This window comes from Melospiza georgiana, chromosome 7 (genome assembly GCF_028018845.1).
Source record: "Melospiza georgiana isolate bMelGeo1 chromosome 7, bMelGeo1.pri, whole genome shotgun sequence".
In the NCBI taxonomy this organism is placed as follows: domain Eukaryota; kingdom Metazoa; phylum Chordata; class Aves; order Passeriformes; family Passerellidae; genus Melospiza; species Melospiza georgiana.
This window is the reverse complement of record NC_080436.1, coordinates 12,531,987-12,555,022: the sequence shown is the minus strand read 5'-3', so window position 1 is coordinate 12,555,022 and position 23,036 is coordinate 12,531,987. Positions and strand designations below refer to the sequence as shown.

At 38.6% G+C, this 23,036-nt stretch overlaps 1 protein-coding gene across 4 annotated transcripts in view; it reads right to left on the bottom strand.

Moving 5' to 3' along the window:
- Positions 1-23,036, bottom strand: part of SLC39A10 (solute carrier family 39 member 10) — a 232,798-nt gene that overhangs the window by 131,252 nt on the left and 78,510 nt on the right. The gene's annotated exons all lie outside the window — the stretch shown is intronic.

Genomic DNA, 23,036 nt, shown 5'->3' with positions numbered 1-23,036 from the left:
ACAAAGCAGGAAGAGTTCTTCGACTATAAATGTTGTTTTGGGATTTATTTTTAAAATTTATTTTGGAAAGAGTTTGTAGGAATTCTGAGAAAAATTTGGAACTCATTGATTTGTTATTTTTGCTTTAGTCAAAAGCTGAAAGCATTCTGACATTACATGGACTCTTCAGAAAATCAGAGCTTAACTGCCACTTGGCTTTACTTATTTTTGTTTTATCTAGCTTTGCAAATGTTTGCTTGTGACTAAACAAAGTAATATGTGATAATGCCACAACAGGCCACCACGATCCAACGCAAGTCATCTCAGCCTCAAAATAAATTGCTTCTCATGAGAAAGGGACATGCCATAAGACAAAGAGGGATGCACACAATGCTATTTAAAGATGTAGTGCTTGGCACAGGGCGGCATACAAAATGGCACAGAAGAGGTTACAGACACAACCCTACCACAGCAATCACAGCACAACCCTGAGGCTGTGAATTTTACTAGCTCAGGTGCAGTTTGTGAGTCCATGCAGTTATGGTCTACCCCAGCTTTAGAGAAAAAACAAGTGAACATTCTTTGGGGAGAAATGTGGCAATGTTGTAGGCATGTAAACATCTTGGATACAGGGAGCACTTAATTATGAGCTTGTCTTTTTGAACAAGTTACAACACAATATTCCTTCCCAGTATATGTTTTTTTCTTAATTTTTTTTTTCATAAATTCTCATCTAGGCAAGGGAAAATACATTTTCAGTGAGATATCCATTCTCTTCAGCTTCACACATTTTTAAGCAACTGTGATGCCATAATAAGGCACTAACACAGCATCATGCTCTGCATACCAATGGCTGCATTTCTTATGCAGCCTCACTTCTGCCCAGTGGAACTTTCTTCAAAAAGCAACACAAATTATTGCATTTGCTGCTAGATTATATAACAGAACTTCACATAAATGAATAAGGGAAACAATAACATCTTTTCCTCAGCCTTTACAAAACTATCAGCATGCCACCTATATTTTAGAGGAGGATGGAGGATTGAGGATAGAGGATCTTTTTTTCTTATATACTCCTTAGCTGAGTGTGCCTTCTCATCTTGCATTTACCCAGAGGAGAATATTCTTAGGTCAAGAATGGGATAAACCCTTGTTTTCCCTGGCAGAGTAGGAACAGCTGCCTTGCTGCTTTGGTACACTCATCCTAGTAACTGATCTGGACAACAGCACAACTTCTCACCCGCTTTGGATAGATTTGGAAACTCACACAGGGCAGACCTGCTGATGTTTCTATGAAGCACTTCATCTGTCAAGCTGGAGCTCCAGTTCAGCTCCCCAGGGTCGTGTCCCCCTACCCCCAGTTAAGCTCAGTTGTGAAGTAATGTCATTGAATGAGTGCAACTGACCAGGCACCTAAAGCAAAGCTGGTGCTTCTCTACTCTGCTGGATGTCTCAGACATGCCAGCACAGAGCCTGGCATGAATGTCTCCTCTTTGCAGACTTCTAATGGAAAACAAATCTAACCTTTCTTTTCTCATTTAGAGAGAAATTGATTCCCGTCAAAGGAGCAAAGGAAGTTAGGGGAACTGGAGGATGTTTTGCAGACGAGAGGTAGGGTGAAGGTTATAATCTCCCCAAGACTCAAATTGCTCCTACAGATTCAAGGTCTAGTTTCCAGGCAATGTAGAAGGCAGCACAACCTCTACACTTCAAGAGAACTTGGTTTCATACCTGCATAATGGAATTTTAATAGACAGTGTGCCTCTTTTAATGGCATCTCTTTATGACCAATGACTGGTACTGCTAAATGTGTCTACAAGGAAAAGATAATAAGGAGCCTTGCGACTCTTGAACAATGTATTTTCCCAGTAGGTAATTATTTACATCTGAAAAATCCTCTGCATTAAATGTGGCAAAAGGATCTTTTAAGTTCAACCAAACCCGAGTTTTGAATGGCAGCCTTGTTTATTGCAGCAGCAGCCCAGTGCCACACTTGAAGGGTTGGAGGTTAAATGGAACAGACTCAGCCCAGCTCAGCTCCAAGGATGTTGTTTACAAGCAGAAACAGCAAAGCCTAATAAGACTCTAGGGGATAAATTAGCAGTAAGAAGAAAAATCTCCCAATTAAAATTTTCCTAAAGCTTGAAGGCTTAAAGCCATTATGCAGTGGTCAGATCTGGATGTAAAAACAAAACAAATTTCCCCCAACCCTCTTAGCTGTGATGAGGCTGAGACAGAACAACAGAGGGAGTACATTCAGAGCCAGACAGACCATAGGCAATCTGTTCTAATAATAGGTGTGTGTCTAGACTTAGGGCCAAGTTCTGAGAAACTACTATTGTTAAAATCAGTGAGAACTCCGCTCAGGAAAAAAAAAAAAAGGCAAGATACTTCAGAATTTGGTCATAACATATTAAATACTGAACTCACAGTAAAAAACTCACACAACACAGAGACATCAAATGAATCCTTTTTCACAGAAAAAACCTGGTTCTGGTTTGACTTTGTTAGTATGTGCCAAGCGATGCAGATCTGGATCTTATGTCTTTGTTTTTGGTTGAAAACTTGCGAGATTTATGCAAGGTGTAAAGAATAAACCTCAGTTTCTGTGGAGGTAACAATCTTCTGTCAGAGTATTCTGTCATCTACAGATTCTGGGCTAAGAATTGAGAGTTCTGGATTTCTTGTCTGACTCACTGACAGGAACACAAGCACAGAACTTACTCAAGTGAGCACTGGATGCCCACCAAAATCTTGTTTAATTGTGGCCATACCCCAATTGTGCATAAAGAGTAACTGTCCAGTAGGATGTAAAGAAAAGCATCAACTAAGTTTCTGTATTTTATGTACTTCTTATTCTGAACATGCAATAGATAGAGTGCCTAAGGGAGACTTGAACAAATGCAAAACTTCTCGATTTCTAGACCTCTCCAATTTTCAGGTTTTATACAGCTCAAGTCTTTTGGGAGGGAGAAGTTAACAGCTAAGCCTTCCTAGAGTGAGAAACAGGTTGTGCAGTGATATAGAAGTTCAGATAATACCAGGGGAATTTCAGTCTAACTCCATCTGCAGGGTACCAAAATGAAGCAGCTGAAAATTTCCAGGCATATTAATACCACCCTACCTTTTCTTGAGCTTATTTAGAAGGTATCCCATCCTTCATTAAATTCCCCTCAGCCCACGTATCTTTCACATCTTGTTAATTTCATCCAGTGTCCAAGTCAAAAAGTAGCAGTAAGAATTTCAGGTTCTTTGAACTGCACAAGAACACATATTCCAATTTCTACAAAAGCCTTCTGACAAGTTCAAAAACTGTCATTTCTTTCATGAAATTGTTTATTGTGAAAGAATAATGCCTTCATTTTTACATTTCTGTATGTTGGTGCAGAGAGCTTAAAGTCCCCTTGAGAATTCAGTAGCAAGTTAACAAGCCTAAAGTCCTGCAGCTCACTGAAAAGTGCGCAGCCATCCTGGAGCTCTGTCCTGTAGAAATAGGAGCAGTGTTCTAGACCCAAATGCTGGAATTTCCCCTCATGTTAACTGGACATAAAAATAATCAGGAGCCAGTTCCTAACAGAAGCATCTTCTCTTCTTGTTGTACTCACCTCAACATCAGCAGTGGAAGTCAAAGTTGTGTTAATACAAACACCCCACTGCCATCCCACCCCTCACTAAGCATTTACAGCTTTCTAAGGTGAGCCAAGATTACAATTTCCTCAAATTTCCCATTTTTTCTGATCTTTAGAGCTTCTTTTCAGGCTGTCTGTCCTTCACTTTACATATGTACAATAAACTGTTTTTCTGCATATACTTTAAAGCAAAAACTAAACATTCAGAGATTATTTCTCCCAGCTGACAAACAGCTCATTGCTCATTCTTATGAAGCCAGCCTGTAAATCTATGAAAGGTGACCAGGGAAACTGGAAGCTTGCTGCCATCATAAATCTGCTGAAGTGCCTGCTAGATGCATGACATGCTCTCTTGACATCTTTGTGCTCCTTATGATAACCATGAGTGCAATAAAAAAAGAAAAAGGCATTAAGAAATAGGGAAGAAGAATGCATTTTATGTTAATTTTGTCAAAAAAGTCCTCGGGACTTATTTTATGGTATTGTCAGGAAAGCTGAGGGAGATAAATAGCCTGGAAATCTCTCATGATTATTAATGAAGGTGACAGTGCTTGGTTTGGCTTCCTCTAAGTTACTGCAAAATTCTAATTCCATTGGTGTTTTTTATTCAACTCTCTCTTCCCTTTCTGTCAGCCAGCATCTTTGTTTACTTTTGTTTGTATCAAAACAAAGATCATCAGTGTCTGCTGAAAGACTTTGGCTGATGTCACCATGCCTTGGAGAATGTCATGAACTTTGCCAACAGTTTATCTCCTGCCTGCCTTCATAGCTTTGTGCTTTCCAAGCCTGACTGAGATTGTGCTGCAATGCAGGGATCCACTTCATGGTGTTTTCTCTCCTTCAGTAATTTTGGATAAGACTAAATGATGAACAAAATCTGGGCAGCCCCTGAGCTACACACGCTTGGCATCAGTATGAACCAAGCAAAACAAGACTGTATCTCCCAAGAGCAGTCATTTCCATGTATTGTTTTGCTGAAAAGTAGGATTTTCTTTATGCAGCAAGAATACAAAAACTTGGAATGCTTCAGAGGTCCAGTTGCAGAAGATACAGGGATAAAGTGAATTACAATCTGGCCAGGATACCAGGAGTCCCAGGCACCCCAACAAGAATTCCCAAGGTAAACACAGCCTCACTGAAGACTGCAGAGTTCTGGCATCTATTTTTTATAAATTGGTTGTTGAGTTAGGCAGACTAGGGGTATGCTTGCTGGCACCTGTGCAACGTCTCTGTCTTCCCCACATATATATATATATATATATATATATATATGTCCAAGATATGGTTTCCCTGATTAATAAACATTTATTTTTCTCAGATGTTCATTGACTGGCTTTGCACAACCAGTTATGAAGCAAAGGCTCACCTTCAGAGAAGATTATAGGTGAAGTTTTTACCTTGAGAGATGCTTAAGACTAGCAGCTTTTGGGGAAAAAAAGCACAAAAGGAAAAGTATTAATTACAATTTACAGTCAAATAAGATTAACCCTTCAAAACAAAAATCCCTTATTACAACTCCAGAGTGATAATAGGTAATTCTTGTTTGCACTGTGTAGGATCTTAAGTCAGGAATTTGAAGGATTTACTAAAACAGTAATGAGATGAAATTGGTTCACATTGTGACTTAGCAGTTCTTTAAATACCCAGGAAAGAGTCGATGTATGGGACCTAGTTACATCCACTAAAATAAATCTGTAGATATTAATGCAAATCAGATATAACCCCCAATATATAGAAAATATTTTAATGTTCTTTCTTATTTTTTAATTCTTCTAAATATGAAATATATAAATATGAATTATGGTTTATGACCTTGAGCAAATGATCCAGATTCCATTATTTTTGGCAATCAATTACTATGAAAGTAGAAATGTTGCGTATTTCCAAATTCTCATTCTAAACAGCGCAAGACTTTAGAGCCAAGAGGGCCACTCAACTATTGTTCAAACATTACATTAATAATTGACTATATACTTTTTGAAAAGCAGTGATAGTGTTATGGTGCTCCATTGTGGCTGCCACTAAATCCTCAAATACTGGAAAGAATCTCAAGATAAAAATCTTACCCCTGTAAGATAGAAGATCATGAGCTTCTCCTGTCTTGTTTTTTTTTTGGTTGTAATTAATATGTTATCTCTAAACCACATTCATTCCTAAGTGTGTTTGAAAGACCCAAAATAGGCTTCTTGAGTAGAATATGCAGAATATTTGGATTCTGCAAACATACATGTGGCTCTGCTGTGACAGACATCCAAAGCCATGCACATCAAAAGCTGTTGACACCACAAAAACTGTGAAGGCACTAAAAATGACAAATTACTGCTGACTGTTCCTATTTTGATCAACAGTAATTTATAAAGGCAGTGGAAGCTGAGATAGGTAGAGAAAAGAAAAGCAAGTATAAAAATAAATTCTTATCTCTTACGTGCTAGCTCAGATTTAGCATCTTTAAGAGCTCACTTGAAGGCAAATTTAAACCCTGGTAAGGCAGTTAAAAACTCATCAGCAAGATGTTGCAGAAGAACCATTTTAAACACCAAAGAAAACTTAAATATTGGAAGAAAAGAGATTAAAAATACAGTGAATGGAGTAATTGCATCCAGTATCTTTGGCATACAGAGACTTTCATGTTTAGCATAGGGCCTCCACACAAAACCAAGGGACTGAGTCAATCCCAACCCTACTCAGATGAAATTAAATGGTTCTGCTGTATGAATTGGAGGAATGGTCTAGAGCAAACAGGAGGAAATTGACTGCGAGAGGATAGGCTGCACATGATACTGTCAATTTGTTTATACCTCAGCTTCCAAATACAAGCCACGTGAAGCATGCACTGAGCTGACAGAAAGGTATGCCTCACAGAAGTGGCACTGGAATACAAATAAATTGGATGGCACTTAGAGACCTGAAAGCCACTGAAAAGCAGTGAGATGAAAGGCAAATGCCACAGCAACAGCATTATTTTCTCCAGAGCACAGAAAATGTAAAAAAGAGAAGTAGGAATAGGATAAAGAGGAAAGAATGTGGTTCAATAATGAGGTGCCATCCATTTTCATGGAATTGAAGCAAATTCAAGGCAGGACACTTTAAACAGAACTGCATTTCAAAAATCCCCCTCTAATTGTTTTCTTGATCTAATGTGCAATACGGAAACATAAGAGGAACCAGCTGTGGATTGTGGTGTAGGCAGCTTTGTCTTCACCTGTGATTTCCATTTTGCCATAAAGTACTGAGATTAATATTTGTGTTGGAACTGCATTGTAAAATATTTCATTTGCATAATTGTACTTTGTCTAATGTTTCCAAATGTCTCTTAATGAAACACTATTCCGTGATACACGGCTATGTTAAAATGTCTCATGACATTAGCAAGTTTAGAAAGCTGGCATTTCCCACATAATACTCAGCCTGCTGAACACTTCCACATAAATGCACACTTTTTAACCAATCAGGCATGACTTGTTCATTTTTCATAATATTATGGCATATTACATCTCAAAATAAAAGCTTAGATACTTGCTTTTCAGATACATGAATTTCCAATTGCTATCTGAAATAATATAGCTGCTAAACCAGAATGAATCAAATTTAGATGATTATTGAATTGCTTTTTGCAAAACACATGAAAGCAGGTGACAGTCTCATGTTCCTTTAAAAATAATTTTAAGTGGTTTGTTTTTTTTCTTTTTTTTCCTCTCAATACACCCATGTGCTTCATCCGCTGCATCAGGACTGCTAATACCAAACTGTCCTTTCTCACTGCAGCACAACAAGGCAAGCATAGGGACTGTGCAAGAAGTCAAACAATGTAATGGTTGGGAGCAGAGGGAAAACAAAGTATGTGCATTCAAAAAATATATCAGGGATTGTGTTGCAGGTTAATGGAGCCTGCTGATTGCTCTGTGTGTGCAGATCTGTACAGGTGGAAAAGGAATAATGATGCAATAAAGTGCCTGGTTACACAGCAAGCATGTTTAGAATGATGACAGATAATTGTTGGAATGTAAATATAATGAGAACCATAAAGTAAAAAAAAAAAAACCTGTTAGTTTTCATCTTACTCCTAATTGCAACAGTAACTTTAAACAGAGTCCCTGTAAGATAGAAGATCAGATAAAGAGATATAGATATAGATATATAAACAGATAAAGAGGACATAAAATTCAGGCAGTAAATGAATGAAAAGTAGTTCAGAAAACTAAAACCCGTCATGGTATATAAATTACAAGTTACTTCACATCAGTCTGTATTAATCAAAATTTTAATACAAAGCACAAATACTACAAGACTATCATGAGCTAGAGGGAGAAAGGAGGTGGCACCTGCTGACACCTTCAGTTCCTGCAGCAGAAGGGAAATAACAGAATTTACTAAATGAGCCCCTTGAAAACACCTCTGTTGCTTTGGAGAAAGTCATACTCCCTTCTCTGGCAACAGAACTGGCAACAGCTTCATGCTGAGCATGTGAGCACCCGAAATGTGGGCACATTCAGAGATGCCTTAATATCACAAGATGAGCTGCAAATGCCACCAACATTTTGGTTACTGTTGTGACTGATGTCCCAAACTGTCTGTGTCCAGATAAGTATAAATTATTTCAGTAAAGTAACACACTTGATTAAACCCTGACCCACGCCAACGTGGGTGCATGCATATGCATTCATTACAAAAAGCATCCATTCCCCCGCCTCTCTCTCTTTTGACTTAAAGCATTCATACATGCTGCTGACCTCTGACTCCAGTTTGCCACTGCTTTGACCAGCCTCTATCTGAAAATTATTCTGGACAAAAAAACCTCTGGACCAAAAATGAAGCTTATAAAGAGTTTAATTTTTAAAAACCCCATCATTAATTGGTATTCTGAGAAGACAACAGTCTGCTGCATTTTCTGTTACATGGTTTTGGTAGATACAGACATAAAAAACTGTTTTAAAAGTATTTATTATGGTACTGAAGTGAAAGTCTGTCTCTGGAGATCCTTTATGGACCTACAAAGCTGCATTATTGGAGGTTCAGTTCTACATAGCTGGTGGCAGTAGAACCCCAGAGCTGCACAGAGACCCACATGTGCAGATAGAGGCTGAGCTGGGTTAGGGCTGACAGCATTTGCAAATCCTCTCTGCTTTGCTGGATCAGATTTTATAATTACAAAACTGCAAATGAAAATGGTGGTGCTGGAGGGAATTGTTTCTTAAATTGTAGGTCTCCATAAATATTATGAGACTGAGGTACTGCCAGCAGAGACAGATGAATCACCTAATATTCCCAATAAATATGTTTGAACTTTTCAGTGCTTTTACTCCAACCATGCTTTCACCCCTTTGAATTTACTTCTGTGAACATTTGGAGCAATGAAATTTTGCTGGCACAAGATTAAAAACATACGCATGATTTTCATGGTAGCTCCTCCTGGTGGACCACAGAATATTTAGGATGAAAAGTGCCCACAAAAATAACTACACCTTCTGATACCAGAACTGCTGTCCCATTAGGCTGGTCAGAATAAAAAGGAGCTATCTCCAATAATTGTTTTCTCATTGCCGACAGGTGCAATTCTGCTGTTTCTGCTTCTTCCTTTGCCTTTATCTCTGACTACTAATGTAAGCAGCTGAGGCTTCAGGGTTCCCTCCTGCATGCTCATTGCCTAACACTCCATTAACATGAAAAGAGGAAATGAAGGACACACTTGACATTGATGCTGCATGGCCAATCCCATCAATGTGTCCTTGGATGTTTACCTCTTCTGGCATATTCTTGTTCATAAAAGGAAACTGAGCTAAACAGATTCTCTCCGTCAACTCAATATTAACAATCCATTTCATTTGCTTTCCTTGTGAGTGGGAGCAGAGAGAGCATTAATATGAAGACAAAACCCTGAAATGAAAGCATTTTCATGTTCTCATTAAGGTGTATAATATGGAAGAAGTATTAAATATTTGTATATTATAGGTATAGAGCAGTACCAGCTGAGCTCAGTATTGGGCAGTAAACATAAGGACACCACAGCTGTTCTCCACTTTGAACCTGCCTTACCACCAAACCGCCAGTGAGAAATACTTCATTTAAACTACTGTCCAACAAGAAAAAACCCCAATGCAGACCATCCAAGGAATAGTTGCCTTGAGGAGCTGTGGAAGTCCAACTAGGCCGAGATGTAATTTCAGTTTTGATGACTTACTGATGCCTTGAGAGGCTACCTGGAACAGAGGCCAGGCAGTGTCAAAGGAATAAAGTAGGTACTTATTTAAAAGGCCTTCATAGAATGTACCTTAGGCAGTACAAGAGCCTGGCTGGGGCTACACCAAAGATGAACTACTGGTTGTGAATTTTCACACTTTTATAGGTTTTGGTTCATTTCCATATTGGGGTTAATTGTCCAATTACAGCTTCAGATATGAAGTCCCATCCTCCCAGACTGCTCTCCTTAATTCACTGTTATTTACACTTTTTGGGCCTGAAGCTGCAACTGTGTCCTTGGTTCTCAGGCTGGAAAAGGATTGTTTTGTCTGATTAAACTGTGAGGAGACCTTGCTAACACCTTCTATGAAGTTCAGAGTTATATAATAATGCAGTACAGAATCTGAAAAATATGAAAGCTAAAATTTAAGATACCACTACCATACAGAAACATAATGCAAAAGAAAACATTATTAAATGTATTCTTCTCTTCACATACTGGTAAAACATAGGGAATAGCTCAATTAAATACCTGTGCTATAGAATGCACATTAACTGCTCCTAAAATTGCAGAATCCCTTTCTGTGAAATTGATCTCTCCGACCATAAAATGAGACCTTTACTTCTTTGTGCACTCTCTTTAATTGCATGGCACTTCACTGGCTCTTGCTGAACCGAAGCTGGGGAATTAAGCTACAGAAAGGTCACTTTTTTTCCTTTCTGCTTGGTTGCTAATTAATGAGATCTAAACAACAGCTTGTGCCTCAAAGCAAAGTGGATTAGATTGTGTGCAGGGAACTTTCCAAGCTGAGGCAAAACTGTGTGGCCTAGGCTGTGACTGCAGCACCTTGAGCTTGATGTCCTGTTTCATGAGCCCCCTTCACAACAGCCAGTAGGTGGTCACTATTTAGAACTCTTCAAAAATCCTCTAAGTTAATTTATGAACATCCCAAAATTTTCCTGTGCTAATTACCATATAGAGAAAAATCCTGCCCCTATCCCAATAATAGCAAAGCTATAAAAAAAAAAAAAGTATCTCCAGCTCAGTAGAGGCAGCAGGAAGACAGAGCTATGCTTCACTGTTGTATACCAAGTAATTTCTAGGTGAAAAAGCCTTATGAACTGTCATAGCCAATTTCTTCTCTGCTCTGCAAATGAGGATTTTATTTTTTCACAGTCCAGTCAAGAGATTTGATCTTCCAGCTCTGTCTAGAACATCACAAAGTGGGCTCTCTAAGAAAAAACCATTACATTACAGTCTCTAGCTAGTCCTCACAGAATATGTCCCTTAGACTTGCTTAGACTCCTTTGGTTTATCCTGCCCACTGTTTTCCTGATATGGGTACCCTGAGTCTGGTTCAAACCTCTATTTTTCTGCAGAATGCTACCATGTCCAATTGGAGCATGCCATTATGACAAAATTCCTGCACGGACAATCAGTATGGAAGACAAAACACCATGTAAATGTGGCTGAGGTGCTTTGGTACCATGGATATAAGAAAGACTGAGTCCTTGAATCCCAGCTGCTTTTTTGTCTGTTTTGGCATTTATTTGGCATCATCACAGCTTATTGTGCCACTAAAGCCAGGAACCTGTTTGATAAGGTAACTGCACACAGGTGTTCCATTATATTTGAGAACTGTGCCTGGGTGGTTATGGCTAACTTTTTATCCCTGCATGTGCAATATGAACCTGCTAAAATAATCTGCCAGATCAAAACACTTTATAGTTCATTAAGTACGTGACAAACATTCACTGTTCAGACCCATCTCTATCTAAGACCAAACTAGTAAAAATCTTCCATCAGACCCAAGTATGCAAAACTTGAAATACATCTTTCTTTAATGCATACTTGCATGTAAAACCTTCGAGCATTGCAGAAAACAAGTGTTAGGATAAAATTACAAATAACCTCCCTCCCCCATGAAAAATGTTAAAGGTGCAACCAACTTAAATAGTGGAGCTGTAATATATGAAAAGAAAAAACAGTAAACATGCTTTTTTGGCTCTATACACATGATTTTGTCACTCATTGGTGCAGAGAAAGGGCCAAGATGTTTTATGCATGGGGACCTGGTAACACTTGCCACCCATTTTTCACTCATTCAAATTCTATATGTCAGAGGTGATCCAGTCAGCAGATCCAATAGATACCCATGCCTTGCAGTCTGCTTCTCCGGTGTAGTCCTTATAAAAAAATACAGCGCCTGCATTTGCAGTACCTTCCACCACCCTGTGGAAGTGACTCACACCAGAGTGAAATACAACGGCACCACTCTGCAGCACCTTGGGCAGGTAGAACTCTGTGTAATGTGCAAGGCTAGATCAGGCTAGAGGATTCCTTTAATTGCAGCTGTTGTTTGCAGAAGCAGGAATGCTGCACTGGATTTGCTCAACAGTCCATTTCTTAGTCCTGGTGGTGGTTAATAGCACAGGCTTTGGAGGAAAGCTTTTACTTACAAGTCACTCCTTTCTCATCTGCCACAAGTGAGATTGATGCAGAGTGCAGAAACCTACCCATGGCTAAACCCTGCACAAAGCACTGGAAAATGAATCCCTTTTATTACACCAACTATAACTCTGAGTATTGCTTCACCATGGAAAGCAATTGCTTTCTGATCTCTGAGGTGATCTGTTTGTCCTGAAGCAAATGAACTAACAACCCTTGTAACAATCCAAGACAAGATAGAAAAGGATCTGCTCAGCCAGCCCATTTCTATGTAATAAGTCAAATTAGACTTCACAAAATAATGGACTCTCTTAAATCAGAACATGAAAAACACGACTAATAAGAAATATATTGTGCATAACATGGATAAAGCATTTAACAGATTGCTGGCTTCCTGACACTCACCCTCTGGGCTTATATGCCATGAATGAAATTGCTACTGTGCTGTCAGTAGATTTTCACATTTGTGCCTTACACACTGAAGCAGTCAGATTTAATTGGTGAAAAGAAATGACAGTGAGCTCAGAAGCTGTAGAAAAGTTAGATTAAATGCTGTATTAAAAAAAGAAAAGTTAACCTTGAGTCCAAAACCTGTGGGAAATCTTTGTGTGGAAAGTAGAACCACGTGTATTTTAAATAAACTACAATATGTTTACATTATATATACATATTTAGATGAGAATGAGCTGTGGCAGAGGTACTTTTCTGCTTCATAGCTGAGAAATTTTCAAGGATATAAACTATAATAAGCTATGACAAAAAATTGGAACATTTTCTTGACAGCTTTTTCTGCATTAGAATTCTGCTTTGTTTAGCTACTTGAAAAGTTGATTATAAAGTATTTAAGTACAGCCTCCCTACATTCAGCACTTCTGCTGTCAGACATCACATCCAGCAATGCCTTGCTTAGCTTACAGAAGTTTGGCCAACGTGTGGTAGCCCAGTTGGAAAATAAAATACAACTGGCACACGCCCTCATTTCCCAATTGCAATGGCCCAAAGAATAAATACTGGCTGCTGCTGAAAGGAACATTTCTCTCTAAGCCCTGAAAGTGTGACAATGAATCTAGAAGGAAGACCTTTATTTTTTATTACTGCTAGCAATTTCTTATCAGGAGAAATACAGGTGGTCACACCTGCTGAGATCTCCCCTGTGCACATATCTGGAGATGTCCTTGTGGTTGAGAGGCTGGAGATGCCCCTGCTGGGCTCTGGTGTCCTGTACAGCCTGTCAGCTAATGAGGGCAAGAGGGCTTCACTGTGAGAGGCCATTCTGCAGAGAGAAATGATTTCCAACACAATCTGCTGGACTTTTTGCCCACCATCAAGATCCTTCCAGGCTGAGAAAACTTTTGCAAAGTGCCCTGGAGGATGTCCTCACCCTCAGAGACTGGTCAAGCTACAAACACTTGCTGTCCCTCCTGTTGGACCTTGCTGCTTGTGCTTTGCACATGAAAATGAATTCCATTTCAAGCTGCAGCCATCTTGCAGCACGGAGAACACTGACACCTCTGAAAAGCAAACTCTGCACAGGGAGGTTAGCATGGCCTGACCTGCCTCCATGGCTTTAAATAAAGTAATTAAGGACTATTCTCAATATCAATTTCTAGGACTGTAATAACTTTGTTAACACAAGTTAAAGATTTGAAGAGCAAAACAAAACTTGAAGGAAAAGACCAGCTAGTTATTTTCATAATTTCTTTTTCCAAATCCCACTGCACTCTTCTAAGTGAAAATCTATTTGCAGAAAAATGCAAGCAAATTGTCAGTGATGTTTTACCTACCAGCAATTTAACAGCCACCTTCAATTCCCAAACAAAACTTGAAATAAAACACTACAACTAGGTTAATTTGAGGACTCACCATTTTCATTTCAAAGGCTTTTTTAAACATTAATTTGTCCTGAGGCATAAATGAAATACAGAGAAACTGTATTAGATTTTAATTTGCTAAAAGTAGATTACAGGCCTTCTCCACAGAGATGCTGAGCACTCAGTTCTCACAGAAGTAAACTTTATTCCCCACAGTGAAGGCAGCAGGAGCAGGTACACACTGAGAATTGCAGGGGAGAATTTTTTCAAGGGGTTGACCTGTAAAGTACAAACATTCTAACTCTGAGCCCCCAACATAAAACCAGTACAGAAATGCAGGTTTAGCAGAACTAGACTAGGCATAAAAGTTATTTCTGTCTTTAATTAAATGCTTGAATTTAGAGGAAAACTGTTTATCCAATATGTAGGCTGAAAAAAATCTAAGCTTTCTCCCCCCATCTTATTATTTTAGATGTTTATCTTGTGCTATGGAATGACATTTCTCAAATCTGACCAACTTGAAAGGCAGACATGCATGTGAACACAGTGGGAGGATTTCAAAACCACTGCTGAGTTCAAGTGACTGTCATTAATTAGATTAGGGGACAAGCCCTTGCCATATGAGGCTCTTTAGGGCTGGTAACCCATCAGTGGTGCAGAAGCCTCTTTGTGGCAGGAGGCTTTGAAACCAGAAATGGTGAATTAAATAACCCTGGCTGGAAACCTAGATGATAAACAGATCCAAGACCTCCAAAACTCTGGGCCTGTGCTTTGTTTTGCTGCTGTCCATTTCAACTGCTAAGGACTTTTTCCAACTGAAGGCAAAAATGGCCCCCAAAACCTGTCTCAGGATTGCCCTAGAGACCAGTTTTCCTGCACAAGAGTGGGTAGGAAGAACTAACTTTGCCTTCAGGCTCCTTCCATACAAGAGTGGCTCCAATGGGCTGTGCCATAAAAGACTCTCCTTTTAGCCTGCATCCTGCAAAGGAGTGAGTGTCTCAAGTGATGTTTCACATGTCTGTTTGAAGCTGCAAAGAGTCAGAGAATGAAAAGAACGAGCCATTAGTCATTCTGCTTGGGAATAACCATGAAGATCATGTGCATCCTCCAGCTCCTTCCTCATTAATATCTTGTGGGGGCTTCCAAGGTACGCGATATCCAGAGGGACGTTACTCTACTCCCACACCTATTTTGTGGGGCTCTCTATGACTGCCAGTGAAAAAGAGCAGATTCATTTTTAAGCATGGAGAGATTTCAAAATCCCTTACTCAGAATCCAAGAGTGTTTGCTTTCCCTTCCTTCCACTGCCAAGTCAATCTGAAACAGAACAATTTTCTTCTGGGAAAAAAACCCCCAAACCTAGTTTTTTCTGAATCACAAATAAACACTTATGTTTAGTTATTAAAAACCCAAATATTTTCCACACAAGCACTCCTCCTACTGATATCTTAGCCACAAAGCACTGAGATTTATAGTGCTTTTTCCTGTCTTCTTTTCTAACTGATTTCTTGTGATTCTTTTCTCTACTCTACTTTGAAATACACTTTCTGAGCTGCAGAGCACAGAAACACCAGGTTGTAAAGCAAAACCTAGAGGTCCTCTCCTTAAGTCAGTTTCCAATTTAGATAAATGCATATTACTGTAGTATTCTCTGCTCCCCTGCAGTTGTTACGGAGAACATCTGCTACATGCACTGGGGTCATTATTTGGTGATCCAAGGTAAAAGACAGGTTGCTAAGGGTAACCACCTCAAAATTAGTCCCTGGAACCACATGAGATTCACGCAAAATCCTGATTAATAAGAAATGGAACAATAAATTTTTTCCATGAGGTCACATGCAAATCTTTAAAACATGTCTTCCACAGGAGGGAGTAGGAAGGAATTTACTTTTTCTCTACAAGAATTATTTGTACCACTTTCTTATGGTCTCAGATTTAAAGGCCTACACCCCACCAAATGCATCTGAAGTAATTCTCTCCTGCTGGAAGACTCTTCCTCACTGCCTTGCAGGGAGAGATCTGTAAATAGCTTTTTTCCTTCGTCATTTGAGGAATAAATGTCAGACACAGGCAAGATGCAGACTTATATGCCTGGTTAGTGGAAAAGCACAATAGTATTACACAGTGAAACAATAATCTAGCCAACAAACTTGCCAAACTTAATAAGCAAAAAAATCCAGTAACAAAGTAATTTTAAATGGAGATAATCAACATTAGACAAGGAGGTAGCCCTCCCTCTCAAGCAACTATACAACCTCTCAAGAAATTGTTTTTAACTAAAGGACCTTCAGTTGCAGGCAGTTTTCAGACTTACCTGCAACTGAAATAATTCATGGATAGTAAGAACATGAAATTTCCAAAACAAAGTAAGTACAAGTTAGAGTCCATATGTTTTTACTGACAAAGCACGTGACTGCAAGCACACATGCATCCTGAAGGGAGTCCTTCATAGGGCACACTCAGTCCTAGGACTGATTGAAATTATATGGAGAAAGGCATTTTAGTGCTTCATTCTGAAAATCAGCACACTTTGAGGATAGCAGGAAGCTATAGTATCACTGAGGTGTCACTGGGAAAAAGAATACGTTGGAAATCAGGATGGTGATTCCAGTTTGCCCAAGGAATTCTGCTCACTGGGAAGGTTTAAAAGATCATGCTGTACCCAATTCTACTAGCAGAAGCATGTTGGATCAGTCAGGCAACAGAAACCTGAAAAAAATCCCTATTAAATACTCTCCACTGTGCACTAGAAGGAAGAAGTCTTATCTCTGGTTTGCAGTACTGATGGAACAGGAATAATTGTTGGCTCTAGGAAAGTTAGTGTGGAAGGCACAGAAAATAAGAGTAACATCTTGATGGCTATATTTGCATTTTTGCCTTTAAGGAAACACATGCTACCAAGCTTTCCAGAATCATCTCAGAGTGAAATACACTCTTCAGAAGAGTTTGAAGGAATTCTTTGTTCTTTATTAATATGAAATAGGATTCTGTTAGAAAATAGGAATATAGGAAGCTACAATATCAAGCAAGCATACTGGACGGGCAAACAAGAAACCCCTCCAGGCACAACACCCCCTTTCCTACCACAGAAGTGATATGAGAGGTTATAACATTTAAATTGGTCAGGTACATTTCTTTCTCAGTAATATTACCATCATATTCAGAACTGCATTCATAACAATTTAGGCAGTTACTCCAAACACTTGAGTTACAAATCTAGCAAGAGAGAAGAAAGGCACCAAAGCAACACAATGCTTAGGATCCAAGGAAGGCTACAGCCCTGATCTTCTAGGGTACCTTATTTTAGCCAGACAAAAATCAGCAATGTGTTGATGATATTGCTCTATCACATCATATTCTACTTCCATGTAAAAAACCTCAATCTCATTTGAAAAGATCTATTCCAAAGCCAATGGGGATCACTATGATTTCATCTGTCTTATGGTACAAATGTAAAGTTTGTAGCACATTTTTTCCCCATAAAAAATGCCCCAAACATTCATTGGTGTAATTTATGGAGACTATTACCACAGGGATTACTAAGGATGACTAAGATCCTCCTAAAAGGGGTGCATTCCCAATAACTTAAATGAAATTTAATAGGAAATAGGTATTCTACTCCCAGAGGTCTCTGAAAATCATGACCAAAACTATGTTTCATGTTTCTGTGTATTTCCATCTATGTGCAGCCATAACAACAGACTAAAGCTAAGAAATGCAATTTGTATTTCTTCATTCCAGATCCCCAGAACTCTCCCAGATGTGCATTTACCATGAACAAATTACTGAGGTCTGAAGCAACTGTAAATTAATTTACCACTGGAAAATTAAAGAGAGCTATCACTGTATAACAGGAGTAGAGGAAAGTTGCTTATTATTTACCTGAAGTAATTTGAAAAATGCTTACAAATCCTTTTTCAATTTTCTTCCTTTGCCTGAACATAACACAGTTACCAGTTGCTACTGAGGATAAGAAAGTTGATGCTGTAACAAGTGTGCTATTTTTAATTTACAAATTTAATTTAATGCAGGTGGTGTTGACACAAATAAACAATAGAATATTATAGGTTAGTCAGAATATTAGAAGCACAAAGAGAAAACTATGCTAATGTTACATGAATGGGAGCCAGGAAATAGGACTGACTGACACTACTCATTCTCCAGTGTATTGGACATTAAACTTCTATGGATGCTTTTAAAAATGCAAGTATAAACAAGAGTCTGAAGTCCAGTTGGAATACTTCACTGAGACTTGAAATAGGCCCTTGTCAGTAAAAGCCCAGGTGCCTTGCAACCTTCTCCCATCCTTCCATGTAACAGCTTATCTTGGATCTAAAAAAAATTGCTACCAAAGGGATTTAATGAAATTCTTCACTATTTTGTGTCCAAGGCACAAATTTTCTTCTAGTCTTTTTCAGGATTGCTCCATCCACAGGTGGAGGAGATCCTCTCAGCTTTGAGGGACCTTTTCAGTTCCATAGGCTACAGCTGTTTTTGCAGGATTGATCCAGTGACATGTGATGCTGAAAGGGAAGAACTAGAACCTGAAATAACTGCAGCTCTACCTGGTACCTTTCCAAAGCAATCTGACTTTAATTAGTCAAATCAGGACACTTCACATGTCTGAATTAACAGAGCCCTTGTCTCAGCTAAACTTACATACTTGACAGCAATAGAAAAAGTTGTTCATGATAAAAGAATCAAAACACACTCATTTTCCCACAAGTTCTCAACATTACAGCTTGTTTGCTTTAGTTGGAATGATCAGGCAAACTCTTACCACCTGCACAGTTTGACTGTAGTTAATAGGACCCTGTGCAGGTACGAAGGCTGCTGGTGTCTCTGCTGTGAAGATAGCAATAAGCAAACTTGAAACATCATAACAAAAAACTGAAATGTGTTTATAACACTCTGGATGACAATATATCACTGTCTACACTTTTAATAATTAGTTGTGAACTAGAAGAAGATTTATTTGAATATTAAATAGGATGGAAGATTTCTGAAAGGTGAATGTACATTACAGACCAGGTAAGCTTACGGAGTCTTTTGAGACTTACTGATGAACACTGAAGCTGGGACAGGTGATGACAATCTCTGAATTAAATAGCAAATCTAAACGCTATTTATCTCCTTAATCAGTCACAGTTAATCCATTTATTAATTTATAAGCCATGTTAGATTTAAATTGTGAAAAAAGTTCTGATAAAAGTTATACTTTAAGACAGTTCCAGGAGTCTCTCTCACCATGACATAAATGAGTATAAACAGAATATATTTGTTACATTTTCACACCACGGGTTACTTTCAATACTCTTTCCACCCTCACCATGCCTGCAGTGCTGGGTCACAGTCATGGGGTCGCAGTAACCCAAGGGCAGGACCTGCCCCTGTGCCTTGAACCTTGCACCACTGGCCTCAGCCAATGATCCAGACCATCCAGATCCCTTCTGCCCTCCAACAGATCAACACTGCTGCCCAGCTTGATGTCACCTGCAAACTGACAGAGTGTGCTTGATTCCTTCATCCAGATCTCTGATACTAAATAGGAGCAGCTTCATCACAGCCCTGGAGAGAGAGTTTGAAGGAAGAAAAGCCTTTGATTTTTATCATTGTTTGGGACACACTTAACAGGAAATCTTTGGGGGAAAGAGAGCAGAAAAAACAGTCTTAAAGGACAGTGAAACCTCTTAGACATGATCAGGAAGAATTCTAGAATTCCATCCAACAACATTGCTCAGCTCTGTGAGGAAGTGTTGAACTATATGATCATTATGGGTCCCTTCCAACTTGAGATGGTCTGCAATTCTATGCCATTAATTATTTAAGATGAGCATTATGTACTGAGTCACACTTGGCTTTGACATGCATCAGATCCTGTTAAGGACAGTGTAGTCTAATGCATAAGCACTCCAATTTTCAGCACTGAGGACTGCACAAATACAAGGCAACAGATTCAAGCTCAAGTGTCTATAAATTTTTTTAAAAAGGAGAAATGGAAACATTAAACTGAAATCCTACTGCAGTATATAATATAGTAAGATTTCAGCTTTACTGTCTTTGTAGGCTGCAGCCACCGTTTCTCAATCCTTTTGCTTTTCTCCTGCACTGAGTGAAAAAGTTCAGCCTAACAGCTTCAGTGCTTCAGAAAAACCAGGTTCCTAAAACACTTCAATAAACTCATAATGTATTCCTTTTAGAGATGCAGCTTCATGAGTTTTGTGTTTACAGTGACTTAGCAATACTGGAAAGCAGATTAACACCAACTTTACCCAAGACCTCAAGACCTATAATTATTTTACTTCAGATAGCAAACACAAGGGGGTGGTGGAGATTGCATCATGCTTTTTCTTGCCGTTCTGGGACATATTTAAGATCTTAACAGTCCTCCTCCACCTGCCTCTTCTGACTCATGCACTTCCTACTGTCATTCCTTTGTAATAACTTTATTCCTTCTTCAATTATTTTCGGGTAAATTCCAGCAAACTGGTGTCCACAGAAGCCACCTGGCTCCATGGTTTTGTCAGATGATTTATCAGATGAATATCTACTCCCTGATAGCTCCCAGGGCTGCAGATGCAGTTACAGCCTTAAAGATTTCAATCTCCAGGGCATTAGCATAAGCCAGTAATAAAACCTATCATTCAGAGCCCACAGTCCGAGTCACACAGTGAAACTGAGGCTTCCTTTAACAACAGCTTCCCTGAAGCTGGATGACTGAAAATAAAAGAGGCAGCATGCATTCATAAATTGGAGCAAATGATGGATTACTAATGTGGCTGGAAGTAAAATTAACAGTACATGGCCATAACAAGTTAAAACTCTCTCTAAAATATATACTTCTACATGTAACCTATTAGGATTTTTTTTTCCTTTATATTGTCTTTCTAATAAAAGAGAATGATCTAGTAAAAAAAAAAAAAAGGCTTATTTATTGGAAATAGGCATCTTTGTCCTTTGCAGAGGCCTTTGGGCTCTCCAGCAGTATTTGACCCATAACATCCTTGTTCTTCAAGAAAGAATTAAAGAATTATTGTACACAAGCAATTCACTCCAATAAACTGTTTTTTTTTTCCCCAATACATTCCAATAAACAATTTTTTATCTTTTAAATATTTACTTCATCATTATAAAACCTAAAATCTTGCAAAAGTCAACCCTTTAAGGAAGGGTTCCATCCTTCACTACCAATCATAATATTAAAATGGGAAAGTAGAACACGGGTAGTAAAGTAAATGTGAGAAATGCTTTTAGCATTAAAAAGCACATTCAGAACAGATAGTTAAGAGCCTGGCTGCTTCTGCAAAATAGGAGCAATGATAGAGAAAACAATTCGTTCAGACAAAGCAGTTCAGAGTTCCTTGAAAGGTGCTTTTCACAACCACTATCAGTGTAGAAAAGGCTCTCGGGATATCTGTAAGCTCTCACTTGTATTTTGCATTTTGGCTGATTGACTCTCCGACAGAGAAGTTTTTTTTCCCTCTTCCAAAAGCTTTTCATGATGCATGTGTGGGTCTTGATCAGGCAGGTAAGAGTAATCAACAATAACAGTGAACAGAAGCTGCTGTTCAGGCATCTTTTCTGAAAAAAGTATTTATAAATATCTGCACTTACAAACAATTCATGCTACAAATGAGCATGAATAAATGCACATTTATTGAGAAGAGAAATCAATAAGATTTAATCTGGATTTGATTAACTTTAAATTGTTTTGAAAACTGGACTAGTTTTTCTTATTAAGTAAACTCTATTATTGTTGTGCAAGAAGATTTACTTTATGTTAGGGTCATGAGCAACCTCTGCTACCTGAAGATTCTATTTAAGTGCAAGTTTCACCACAAGATTATTTTTAACAACTGTCCACTTACAGTACCAGACAAACACTGTGCTGCTATGAATAGAAAAAAGCAGCATTAAATGAAAGCAGCCTTTTCTCAGCTCTGCAAGGGGAGGCTGATGTCCTGCTAGCAGGGCATGGTGAGAGCTATGCCACTGGACAGGATATTCTTATCTTCAGTTCTGTGTAAAGAGTTCAGAATTAGGCCTTTGAAACACACAATTAATTGTAGCCAGTTTGATAATTTATTACATTTATAATCTACCACATTTCTGTCAGAATAATTAAAGACAACAATGAAGTATGTTCAGTGATAACATAGGGAATATTTAAAGGATTTTTGAAAAATTTATCACAGAATTGTGGGCTATAAACAACAGGGGTTTGAAGTAACACCATCTTTAGCATGTCACACTGTGCCTGGACATGATTTCATTATATAACTGAAGCTGAGTTTAGAATTTGCATGCAACATTAAAGCTTATTTCTGATTTAAGTATTTAACTGTAAAAAAGTGTCAAAGAAGGAAATAGAGAAACATACTTTTAAGGAAACTAAGGGGATGGAGAGAAAAAACGCTTATTCTTCTTCTTCCTGGAACTCAAGAAATAACTGAACATTCCTGTTTATCCACTGAATTAGATTTACAAACATCCACTGATTTGATATGCAAACTGTCTTTGCATTTCAGAGACTCTCTCTTGACTCATCCCAAAACCAGAGCTAAAATGGGTATTGAGGTTACACCTTTCTTTCCTATGAGTGCCAAACACACAGATCTGGGTGGGGTGAAAAAAACCCAATCCACCCCAAACCACAAAACCCCCATGCTACTGTTGTGGTGCTTTCCAGAATTGAAAAGATGAAAGTACAAGTGAAGATCTAAATCACATGGTGCTACAAATACCGTATCTAAAAGAGGTATTAAAGCCTTAGCAACAGGAAATAACATCTGGGAGAAGAATCATCACTTCCATCATTGCAGGAATACAGCAGTATCTTGCTGTTGATGTTCAGCAGTTGTTTCATGAGGTTAACAACTCTCTGGCCCTTTGCTTTGAGAAAGATTGCCCCTTGCAGCCCCGCTTACTTGATCATGCAAAGACTAAAGGTCTGATTAACCCACACAAAAAAATCAGGAGTATTTCTCTAAC